Raw genomic sequence first — 13,102 nt, forward strand, 5'->3', positions numbered from 1 at the left:
AGAGTCCCTCCCCATCTCTCCTGGAGCCCCTTGAGGGACTGGAAGGGGCTCTAAGGTCTCCCCGGAGCCTTCTCTTCTCCAGGTTGAACCCCCCCAACTCTCTCAGCCTGTTCTCACAGCAGAGGGGCTCTAAGCCCTCACAGCATCTCCGTGGCCTCCTTTGGACCCATTCCAGCAGGTCCATGTCCTTCTGATGCTCAGGGGTAGGTGGGTGCTGGGGTCCCTTTTGACCCCTCTGTGGCCAGAGGCGGGATGCAGGGCTGCCATCTCAGCTGTCTGCAGTGTGGGAGTTGTTGCAGGATCCACCAAACCTGTCTCTGGGAGGGACGAGGAGACAAGACAGCCAGCACAGAAAGTCCAGGAGAAGTCCTTGGCAGCACTCGCCCATCAACCAAGTGTCTCTGCTCCCGACAAGCTCCTCTTCCCGGTGTCCCCCGCTCAGTGATGCTCAGGGTAGAGCAGAGATCTTTAGTTTTTCCACCCTCTGGTCTACGCTTTGCTCTTCCCTGCTGCTGGCAGGAGCACAGCTTCGTGTTTGTGAAGCTGTGAGGCAGGAGTTGACTCAGCAGCCAGCCCAGCCCGGGCCGTGTTGGTTTCCCCGCGGCTGCGAGCAGCGGGTGTTCCTCACCCCACACCTCCGGCACCATCTCAATGGGGTGTAAATCTCATCTGCTGCTGAAAGCCGTGGGCTCAGCCCGTCCTGCGGGCTGGGGCTTTCACTCCCACATCCCTCCCTCGCGCTGTCACTAGCACTTTTGTGGGCCTGTGGGGAGCGGGATCAAAGAGGGCATCCCGCTGCAGACAAAACCCTCTCACCCACTCCTCTGGCCATGGAAAGCTCCGTGTTGGTAGGAGCAAGTGCACTCGATCTGCCTCGGAAAGGAGTTTGCCTCCTGTGAATGGCTCAGGAGACCAGGAAGGTGTTTAAAGCAAAAAGGAGGAAAAAAAAAAAAAAAAGGAGGTAAAGAAGGCAATTAAAGTGATGGAGAGCAACTTCTTGTGGCTTCCCAGCAGTTGTGGCATTTGTGTTATACTTGTTTTTAGACCCTCCAAATGCCAGGATGGGGTAAGACAGATCAAAACTAACTCGGGATAACTCAAAGCACTTGTAAATTCACAACACCTCCCAGTGCATGCCAGGAAGGCTGCACCTGCCCGGTCCACGCCGCATTATTTTGTTTCATCTAGTGCTTCAACGCTCCCTGCTATTTGAGAAAACTATACTTAAAGTGCCAGGAAACCTGACTGAAAATATGTTCAATAAACTCCCCAGGGCAGTTTGTGAAAAAGACAGTGTAGTTCAAGTAGCATCACACATGTTCAGAGTTGCAACAGCCGCTTTGAAACCATGTGTTGTGTAATGATGGGGGTGCTAAATCATGTGTCAGAGCCGAGGGATCTGGTTTCTCTGAAAAGTGCTAATGTTTTTTGATGCTGAGTAGAAGCTGTGTTTAAAAGGAATGATCAGAAAGCACAAGCCGGTTTACGAGAGCATTAGTGCCTCAGATGTGGTTTATCTCCTTAGCAGCAAACCCAGCCTGCAGCAAGCAGAGTTTGGAAGTCCGAAACGAGCCATCCTATCTGCACACAAACCTCACACAACACTTCTCCTGGGCAGTAAAAGCAAGGGGGGATTAAATTGCTGCAGCACTCGACTTGGGAAGGAGCGGTGTGCCAGGGAGAACACGGAGTTTAACGGCTGGTGCCCTTCTGTGGAAAACAAAAGCTTAATGCCGCTTCTTGGCCAGATCTGAAACACATTAGTCATCCCAGTGATTTGAACTTCATCCAAAACTGTCTCAGAACTCTTCCTAATGGTCTGTCTCTGCATCATCTCGCACTTGGAGCTGCCCCAGGACATCTCTGCAAACATGCTGCACCTGACACTCAGGGTGTCCATAAGCTGGACCAGTTTTTGTCTGGTGGCTCACTAAGATCCCCTCCATACTGTGATGGGCTAGAACAATTGCTTACCATTTCCCCAAGAAGAAAGCCCATTGTCCTTCTGAAAATGAGAGCTACTAAAACTCATCTAGGAACTAAATAAAACTTACCTAGGATCGGAAAGACAAGAAGAGCTGAGGCTGTCACTAGCAGCTTTGAGACCAGAGGGATGTAAGCAGCTTTCAGACAAGACAACCCCAAACTGGGGTTCTTTGACCTGGGTAAAGATGAGAAGGAAGACCAGGCTGGAGAACACAGCGGAGGAAATCCAGCCACCCAGCGACCCGGGGAGTGCTGTCTTTACTCTTACTGTGGGGCAATTAACTGGTCCAGGTTTTACATGGTACTGACAAATCACTTATTGGAGAGTAAAATATTCCCTGGGCTAAAGTGAGATTTTTCACATAAAGCTTAAGTTGAGGGTAGGACCTGCATTTTCTTTATTTCACTCTTGGTCCCTAGCAGATGTGACTCGGGACATCCTCTAAGTAGAGGAAACACCTTTTCAAATACATAAGAAGTGGTTCCCAGTATCAAATGGGGCACACTGCGAGCATTAGTGATAGAAACCCAGCAATTCTTGTGGATGAAAACACAGGATACACAAGCATAGGTATATTGAGCCGTATGATTGGGGTTTTTTTTACCTAGCTTGAGTTTTCAGAGGAAATTTGGGTTGGAAGCCCGGTGTGTAACTTCAGTCTACTGGCTGATCTAATTTTAAGCCCCATGTACTTGCAAAATGCACAGATCCCACCACAGCTTGCCATGAGCAGAGTCCTGCAAATTCACTTATCCTGTTAGCCCAAATTTCAATCCCTGCCTGCACAGGGGAGCAGGGAAATTTCCTTTGTAGCAGAATTTTCAAGGCAGCCTGTTGGAGAATGAGCTCTAGCATTTTCCTGTAACACACAAATTTCCTCAGTCTTCAATGCGCTTGGTCGCCAACGTTCAAGAGAGGTCCACAAACACAGGCAGATATACTCCTACCAAAGTCCTACTCTTTGGGTAAGTTCAGCTCTTCCAGCACCGCCTCAGCCTCCAAGTGTCAGCACTATTTTCTCTTCCCTCACAACATCCAGCTTAAAAAAACAGATAGAAGCCCTGGTATTTGATTTGGTTGAAACTGTCAGGAATTTTGGGCATCTCCAACGATACCAATTCCATGACAGTAGCTCACCTTTCATTAGAGTCCCTGCAATAGTCAGCATTAACTGTTGTAAACCACAAGCCTTCAGCCATTTAAAGGACAGTTTTAGGGAGATGTTTAATAAGAACCCATTTGTGCCTTAATAGGCTTGTGTGTCCTTGTCTGTTTTGGAGTGTGTCCCTCATGCAACTTCTTAAAGGCTGCCCCAGAAACCAGGGTGGTGCAGTCCTGGCCCTTGGTTCTGATAATGACAATCAGCACAAGGAAACGCTGTGGTTATTAAAACCTGCTGCATCCACTTGTAATCTCTGTGATCTTCTTAACAAAGCCAAGCTGCCTTCCTCGGGTGCCAGGTTGCTCTGCTGAACACCTCACGTCATGAAATCTGCTCCGGGGCTACAGAATCAAAGCTGGATCAACGTCAACAGCTAGAACAGGTCTGCAGAGCCTGTGTCTTGCCATCTGCTAGAGCAAAAATCCTGCAGAGAAATGGGGAGCATAACAAATGGGAAGGAAAGGTTGCTGAGCTGGTGGGCTGTGAGCACTTCGGGGTAGGCATCTGGAAAGGAGCAGGGTCTCTCCTAACACATCATGAAAAAAAAAAAAAATCAGAGTGGTGCCACTTCATACAGCGCTGTGAGCCACAGGATGCATCCTTATGAGTCCTAGCACCTCATCCCAGAGGTGTGCACATCTGGATGCAGTAATGAGAGCACGGCTTTCTGCTGTAAGCAGTTCACATCCACACTCAGCCAGCCCCAAATTAAATTCACAAGGGGTGGCATATCCTGAAACGCTCTGGGAAGACACGAGCCTCTCCAGATTTACTCTCCACGCTTGAAAAACCCATCCCATGACCTTTCTTTAAGCAATGGTCCAAGACGGTGTTTAGGATGAAGACCCGGATTCGGGGACCAAACCAAAGTCGGTAGCCAAAAAGCCAAGCTGGAGGTCAGGGGAAGGGCCAGCAGCCCCAGGCTTCAGCTGTCAGCCAGCCCAGGAGCAACTGGGAGATCTGGCCGGTCTCCCCAGCCAGTAACCCCGGGTTGCTCCAGCCTGACCCAAAATGGTTGCTTATTCAGTGTCTCCTGCCAGCCCTCACTGGCAGGGAGGTCTGGGCCAGACCTGGGACCCAGAGACAAGCACTCGGTTTTTATTTGAGAAAATAAACAGAGCTAGAGTTTCAAGCTGTGGGTGTTAAACGCCCATGAAGAACTTGCACGGTACAGGTCATTCTCCCTCCTCGGCTTGAAATATTCCACATGAAAATCTGGCAGACCATACCCAGGCAGCAAACACATTTGTCCCACTGCGGGATCTATTTTGAGACAATACTTAACCAAAGAAGGGCCCAGCCTGAAGAAAACATTTTTCCCAGTCACTACTAGCTTGCAGGAGCAATTTTCAAATATGCTTCATGTTGGATAAAGTTCTGCTGTTAAAGTGAATGTCTAAATTCACGGGCACCAACAGAAGCCAATTAATAGCAGACAGAGAACAATTTTGACAGTCCCCCCCGCCCCGTAATTCCCTGTGTTGGGAACACTGTAGGAAGATTCATATCCAATGAAGTTAGCATGAAGAAGTAAAGAAAGCGATCACCCTTTCAGCTTCTTGCATTTGTGTAATTCTCTTCTCGCACATGGTAATCCTGTCAAATGTCATGACAGTTTTGTAATTTTGTTGGTTTTGTTTTTTTTTAAATGACAGGATACTTTAACAGCCATTACTAATATCTCTTGGTATGCAAAGCATGGCCATGATACAATGCAGGAAAACTTCACAATTCGGAGAGCAGAATGATTAAATGCAAGCCTCAAACATCTTTTCCACTTGTGTATAGATTTGCATGAATAGATTTTTTTTAGAGGAGACTCGCAGATTGTGGAGAGTATTCTTATGGTGATATCAATTGCATCACAGCACAACTTCTTTGGGAAGATAAAGTAATTTGATTGACTTTAACTGGAATCATTCCAGATTTGTGTCAATGTATCTGAGAACAGAACTCAGTATTTATCTTTCCTTTAATCAGAGAAGTAGCTCCCACTCTTGGTCTTACTTGTCCTGCATGGCACAACTGATCTATGAGGTTTACACAATCTACAGATGCCACTGAGCTTTGTCATGTGTTGCCTAAACACATGTTTTAGTGAAGATTTCAAAAATTCTTGCACTTCCAATGTGACATTTTGCCATGCTGACAAAACAAATATTACAACATTTTTAAAAAATTTCATAGGAAATTGAAAAATACATTTGTTGTAATTCTAAATTAAAGCTAATAAGACAACTTCTACATTTTTTACAAAGCAGAAATGCAAGTTTTTTTCCTCAGCTTTATTCACTAGAGCAAGAATGGGAATAATTTAGAACAGGTGATTCCAAGTTTTCCAGAAGATTACGTGTGGATTTACGTGTAGCTCTGGAAATCCCCAAGAGAATGGAACTGAAAATAACAACGCAAACAACAGCTCCTTCAGAAAATCTTTAAGGCTCTCTGAAATGTGTAGTTAGAATACTGTATTTCCTCAGGATAGCTGCATGAACAACAGCTTTGATGGCAAAGCCAGTGTGCACATACTCTCTGCTTCCTTCCCCACACTCATTACACCACCTCATCCAACCCCCTCAGGTGCGGCAGGGAAAGCTGCTTCTGGGTGCATGCTATAAGTCAAGCTACTGCAAGGTTATCCGTATTAAAAAAAAATATTAAAATATACTGTTTAACAAGGAAAAAAAACCCCAAAATTCTCACACACATGCTGCTGCTTTCTCCCAGCAGATGCTTGTTTAAGACGACACGGGGAAATCTACCTGAAGTTCCAATTTTTCCCTTTCTCTTTAATTTAATTTTGTTCCATTGCATTGCATTGCGTTGCATTGCATTATTTGATTTTTTCATTTTTCCTCTTTCCTTGACTCCTCTTTTTCCATTTAATTTCATTGCATTTCATTTCATTGTTATTTGATTTTTTCATTTTTCCTCTTTCCTTGACTCCTCTTTTTGCTTAACCAGTCCAGGAGATCCAGCGCACCCCAATAGGTATTGCTGAGATGGAAACAGAATCATATGGTAAGAGCACAGGTTTTATCCATTCCTGGCTCCTTCACTGCAGAATATTTTTGTAGTGAACGAGGCAGGATAGTTTGTAGTGAAGAAGGCAGGAGATGGCAGGGAAGGGACAATCTCATGGGAAAGGAAGCCAAGTGCTCTCCCAGACAACCCTGATTCCATCACAGCACACTTTCTTGTACAGAGATTTGCAGAATTTATCCATACCATAACTCACTGCACACAGAGATGGCATATTAGCTTGTAAGCTCTGCATTCCTTGGGGCTTCTTGTGGGTATGGAGTCCAAGCACTAATGTATAAAAGAGGGAAATCTAAGCCTTTCATAAATATCTTTCCATATTTTGTCTGGGTTTTTTGGGGAAGTATAGTGAGATCTTATTTCCTGGAAGCTTTTTTCCATGTCTATAGTTTGGAAGTATTCAGAAAGCCACAGTCTAGCTGACAAATACACTATACATTTCCAACACGTTCTCTGCTGTTTGGCTACTAAACCCACCGGAGTAGCTTTAATTCTGTTTAGTAGCGTGACCCTGGTTCTCTCCAGCAAATTCAGAAAGCACAGCCAGGTTTGCTGTCTTGTTTGGATGATTTTCCAGGCAATCTGCTAAGGTACTGTAGCACTGATAGCGCTGGAGAAACTCTTACTTTTTCGTTTAAGTGTCAGTGCTTTTTTTTTTTAGCATCCAAATATAAACATGGAATTTATTTATACTTTGTGTTAATGCAAGTTAATGTATTAATGCCTATTTTCTTGACTTATTTACATAAACTTTCATTCTAAGGCTCTTCCTTCTTGCTAGAAGCCAGTCTGGTATATGGCAAAAAAACTTCCCTGGCACTTCTGCCTTCTGTTACATATGAGACATCATTTTGGCTGTTTTCTTGCTGATTCTTCTGTCTCATGCTTTTTACTGTTAGCATCTCTCCCAGAATATCCAGCCTGTAAGCATTTGTGGGGAAGAGCTATTTGCTTCCATGATTTTTTTTCGTTGCTGTTTTAAACACAAGCATCTAATTGCTTATTCTTAGAATATGGATAGAGCTGATGCCAAGGAATTTCCCCAGAGCAGGGAATTTTTGCTTATTTGGCCAGACTTGCAGCACATCCAAATTGATATAAATTCATTCAAGACAATGACTTCCTACTAATTTATATGATGATAATCTAATGCATTTTGGTTTAATTATTTCACCACACGTGGAAGGTTGGTGTATATGTATCATTTTGACCAATTCATATGTCTTATGTTAAATATCTGAGAAAGAGGGGTCCAGGAATAAATTTAGAGGCGTCAGAAACTGTAGCCTTGCAGTTATTTATCTTGGGAAATGTAGATGGAATGGATGGCTGCCATAAAAGATTCTTTTCTGCACAGCAGTGTTTCTTCTACCTCGACATCAACAGGTATCTGCTTTGCTTTATGGGTGCTAAATTCAATCCTTATCTAAGGATTTTTTGGGAGACCTTGATGTCTGAAAAAAACAGGCAATAATGGAAATTTATATAAAATGGAAAAGTAAAGAAATAAAAGCCTCCAACCCTTTGATAGAAAGATTATTAATGGTATTCATATAATCTGTTATTCATATTGCTGTGCACATGGTTCCCATCAAATCTGTTTTTTCTCACCATTTTACACATCAGATGAACAAAATGGCACATTAAGCTGGCGTTTGTGGGACAGAACAATTGTCACCAGGATTTTCTGAAGCTGGCTTTGCTCTTTTCAGCATCCCTCTCCGGTTTTGTCAGTGAAGAAAGAAACATCAACAGACTCGGACACAACTTTGCAGGCTGTCTTTTGTGACCTGTGCCAATGTACTGACTTGTCTGCTTCTTTTAAGGTGCATGGATTTGCTAAAAGCAATTATAACCACATGGGAACGTCCAAGGCAGGGAAGGAAGACAATGAATTAAAAATGAAAGGACCTGGCAAAGTGTCTCGCAAAGAATCAATGACAAGAGCCACTAGAATTTTGTGGGAATGGAACTATGCAGATGTTATCCCAAGGGCTGTGGGCGCTGCCACACGGACGATGTGGACAGGAGTCCCATCAAATAATGATTCCTGGATGAAGCCAACAACGAGCACAACTGGGCGGTGCTGGGCTGAGCTGTGCACCTTGTTGTGCACATATTTTTCATTTCCTTAAATTATAAACTAAGATGACTCAGAGCACCTAACTTTTTCTATTTGCTTTGGGCATTTGCTGCTTTCTGGGACCTGAGATTGACCCTTTGTCTAAGGCTACCCAGGTGGCCTGGGAGGACGCAGAAACCTGGGCACAGATGAGGAACCATGGGTGTGCCCTGTCTCTTGGACTGATGCTGGTCCGACCAACAGCTGGGTCACTACAGAACTGAAAGCTTGAGCATTTCCAGCATCAGAGGATGGACTGGAAATATTCCAGTGAAAAGGGAAACACTATGAGAAGGATACGTGCCCTGAGAAAAATCAAAAAACCCAGAAAGGCCAAGTGACTGATGTTCTGAGTGATCCTGAGACCCACAGACTGGACATTGCTTTGCCTTCCCCACCCAAAAGTGAGAAAATGTCCCCACAAGTCAGGTCTGCACCACTAGCCATCCCCCCTCACGACAACTAGGAGAGATAACAGCCCTTCTCACCCTTCCCAGAGCACATGCTGTGGCTGACAACATTCAAGAAGCAAGAGCAGTAATGAATACCCTCCTGCTCCTGAGAAGGTTCTCACTCTTCTTTCCATCACCAAGGGAGAGGCACTAAACCACAGAGATGCACTCACACTGGTTCCTTCTTACTGTGCTCATGAATATTTCATTCCTCAAACGAAACGTTAAACCACTGCAGCTAGAGGGAAATGATATGCTGCACCCCCCTCACTAGTTCCCAAAAAATGAGAGAACTGCAGGAACCTGGGAGATGTGGTGTGACCTTTCTTCAGCCAGGGAAAGAAACCAAAGCCAGAAGGACACCTGGGCTGCAGTGCTGCTGAGGAGAGAGTCGAGTGTGGAGAGAGAAGGACCATTTAGAATATTCTGATTTCCACATTTCGTAGTAGCTGCAACGGGGACATCTGTGAGGAAGGGTCTTCCAAATGCCCTGCGGATCTCCCTTATTCCCTTTGTAGCTACAGACCAGTGGAAACTGGGAGCTTTGCTCGACACCGTCAACTGTGAGTAGCTGGAACTGTCAGCCTAAAAAAAGCTAATGGGCAGCATATGGACCATATAGACCTGGAGAGCCAATCTTTGGCCTCGTTAATGTTTATTTACCCATCTGCAAAATAACTAGTTTTTAACTCTCAGACTGATCAGTGGAAACACCCCTAGTTAAAGACAATGAGAAACAGAAAGGCAGCCTCACACTTACATAAATACTCCTATTTGTACAGATCTCTTCTCAAATGGAATGGTGTGTCCCGTTACAACAATAGCTTTTGTGGCAGCTGGAAATTCCTCAAACAGTACTCAGGATTTTTAGAATTAGCAAAAGTTCTCCTCAGACACTACAGATAAAAGCCTGGCTCCTGGAATTCAGTGGGAGTTTCATCATCACTTTCAGTGGAGTCTGGATTTCAACACACAGTATGAAGTCATAGAAATTAGAGACAGAAAAAGCTGCTTAATCATTCAGACCAGACCTCAAACCCTTTTTTTTTTTTTTTTTTTTTAATTTTTATTGCTTTCCCCCAGGACTTCTTTGGCATCTGAGGACACTTTGCAGACTCTTTTGTTCTGAGATGCTCTTTTCCTTCCTTCCTTCTTAAACATCTCAGACCCCTCATTTAGCTGGGGAGCTGAGGAGCAAAGCCAGCAGCCTGGAGCTCCTGATGTTCCTGACTAATGGGGTCCATCCCCCTTCTCCCTTCGATGCCTCACCAGTCCCAATGCCCAAAATGCTCTCAGAAGGATAGGAAAGAGTTTCTGTCTCCCCTGCTTTACCTGTAGGATGCTTCCCTGCTGTAAGGTACACAAGAAAATCCCTGCAGCTGAATAACACCTGGCAGCCCCCAGAAACCCACCTTTGCCCATGATGACTTCAATCTATCCTGTGCCAGCTCAGTATCATACCCTACAATGGAGTTCCTCCATCCTTTGTAGGCTTTACACACCTAATTTTTCACATAGTTTAAAAAAAATCTCTGTTAACAAATACCTTAGCCTTGATAATCAGGGTGCAAAAGCAAGAGAAAACCAAGGTGGTGTTCTCCAAGTGGGAGGAAGACAACACCTACTGATAAAATACTGTTTGAAAGTTTAGCAGATTTGATCTCCATAATTTAAACTAACAGCTTAATTCAGGCAGCTTTTCCTAAAAGGGGAAGACAAATCAGAGCAGGAAATTTTCCTTTTCTCTCTTGGTATTTGTGATGCTGAAGAACACAAAGGAGGGCTCGTGTCACAGCTTAACCAGGCCGTACGAATGTGTCCACATTTCTACTCTTTCCTCATAGAGCTGTCCCTCTCCCTTCCAGTTTTTAAACTTGTTTGTGTTTCATTAGCCCTGGGGGTTAGTGCACAAGGTGTGTGCAACATCCACGCTGCAGTTGTGTACACAGGGTCTAGTTCCTTAGCTTCTCTTTATGGTCAGTGTGAAAAAAAAATAAATAAAGTATTTTTAGGAGTGGTTAACAGATCTACTTGAGAAATCTACTTCAGGAAGAGATGAGATGGCCTGACAGAAGCCTCTTCCTCTACCTGTCTGGAAGAAGAGTTTAGATGACCTGCTCAGATCTACGCATTTAGACTGCTGACACACATGTGAAGTAAGAGGAAGCCCAACTAGGTGCCTAGTAAGACATCTAAATATCTGGATGATGTTTTCATTTGGAGGTGCTGAAATCAAGTCTCACAAACCTGAAATAAGCTAAAATCTAGAAATGGATTTATGGGTTCTAGACATTCAAATGTGAAAACTGGGCCTTTCAAGTTTGCAGTGGAAAATGTATTCATCTTTTTACCACGTTTTAGTTCATCTAAGGCAAAATCCTATAGTTTTATCCGGACGCAGATGTGTGCACGGGATCTAGTTCCTTAGCTTCTCTTTATGGTCAGTGTGAAAAAAAAATAAATAAAGTATTTTTAGGAGTGGTTAACAGATCTACTTGAGAAATCTACTTCAGGAAGAGATGAGATGGCCTGACAGAAGCCTCTTCCTCTACCTGTCTGGAAGAAGAGTTTAGATGACCTGCTGAGATCTACACATTTAGACTGCTGACACACATGTGAAGTAAGAGGAAGCCCAACTAGGTGCCTAGTAAGATATCTAAATATCTGGATGATGTTTTCATTTGGAGATGCTGAAATCAAGTCTCACAAACCTGAAATAAGCTAAAATCTAGAAATGGATTTATGGGTTCTAGACATTCAAATGTGAAAACTGGGCCTTTCAAGTTTGCAGTGGAAAATGTATTCATCTTTTTACCACGTTTTAGTTCATCTAAGGCAAAATCCTATAGTTTTATCCACATAGGGCTATGTTCCATATCTACAGATCAAGACCTAAGCATCTGGTGATCTGGACCACTTGAAAAAAATCTTAGGCAGGGTGTAGAACATGCAAACCCTATGTTTGTCAGACCCACGAAGTCCTGGAATTAGACTCGTCTGTAGATCTGTGTTTTACCCACTGCCCTATGGGAAGGGTGTACTCTACACAGAATAGATGAAGGTAGAGGTCTCGGTAGAGATCAAGGGTACATGGTAAAGGCACTTTGCACTGGAGAAGGAAAGCATTAGTGACTATATGGCAAGCTCTCTATGGTGGGTATGTGCATTACATTCCACGTGCTCTTATCTAAGGGCCCCAACTGCAGCCCAGCATAAATCATTTCCCAGTTTTTCTCTCCTCTTATCAACAGTTGTGTTCTATGGAGCTTTATAATTTAATGTGTGATTGTCGGGGGGGGGGCGGGAGATCACATTCTCCATGTGAAAAAATAGCATTGCTTTTAATTTTAAAAACTACTCGTCAAGAACTGCATAACAAATCACACACGATCTCTCCCGTTTCCAATTAAAAAGCTTACCTTTAAGAAATGTGGCAATAAGCAGAGGCACATGGGCGGTTTGGCAGCCTGCCTGAAAATCCCCGCAGCCAATGAATAATGATTACACCCCAGAGCATCTGCCATCCAGAAACAGACTATTCTGTCTCTTGAACGTGCTGTTGTGTCTTTCTACACAACATGGTGGAGGTGAAAGTATTTTTTTTTCTTCTGGATGCAGCGAGGAGCCAGATGTTCATCTAATTAGAAATGTGGTTAAGGCTCAATAATACATAAAGTTAGTAAAATTTTAAAATATATAATCCACTTTGCTTCAGATTTTTCTCACATGAATGTTAAGTGTTTTGTTGCTTGTTGTGTAAAGGTAGAACAGTGCTAACAAAAGGGTGTTTTCCAGTAGTCTCCTATTAAAAATTTCAACACTGATTGAGATAAATGGCTGACACCCCAAAATAAATGTTTCAGACAAGTTCCTAAACACAGAGAGCTGTCAGGGCAGGTCAAGTCATTGCAAGCTCTCCTTCTCCACCCACAACAGGAAAAGGATTTCCATTCTCATCAGGGATTTAGCTGATAAATCAAAACCAATCCTACCTTTCTTTGCAGGCAGAGGCATCCAGAGAAATTGCCGAAGGGTCATGAAGAGCACAAATGTCTCCAGAAGGCTGGGTGGAAAGAGTGAGGCATGAAGGGCTGGAACAGTTATGAATGAGAAAGAATGAAGAAGAGAGCTGCTTTCCTGAGAGAAATTAATGGGCACTCAGCACCTTGACATTGGTGCCACTCTTTCATCAAACCAGATACACCTGTATCCACTAACATTAAAGGCACGTGGACGTCAGGCAGTTCTTTTCCTCCTCTGTGTTTCAGTCACTTGAGTAGAAGCCACAGGGATTTCCTGAGCAAGGAAAATGATAATTATTCTCAATTCCTAGGACT

This window comes from Calidris pugnax, unplaced genomic scaffold, assembly GCF_001431845.1.
Source record: "Calidris pugnax isolate Ruff unplaced genomic scaffold, ASM143184v1 scaffold320, whole genome shotgun sequence".
Lineage (NCBI taxonomy): Eukaryota > Metazoa > Chordata > Aves > Charadriiformes > Scolopacidae > Calidris > Calidris pugnax.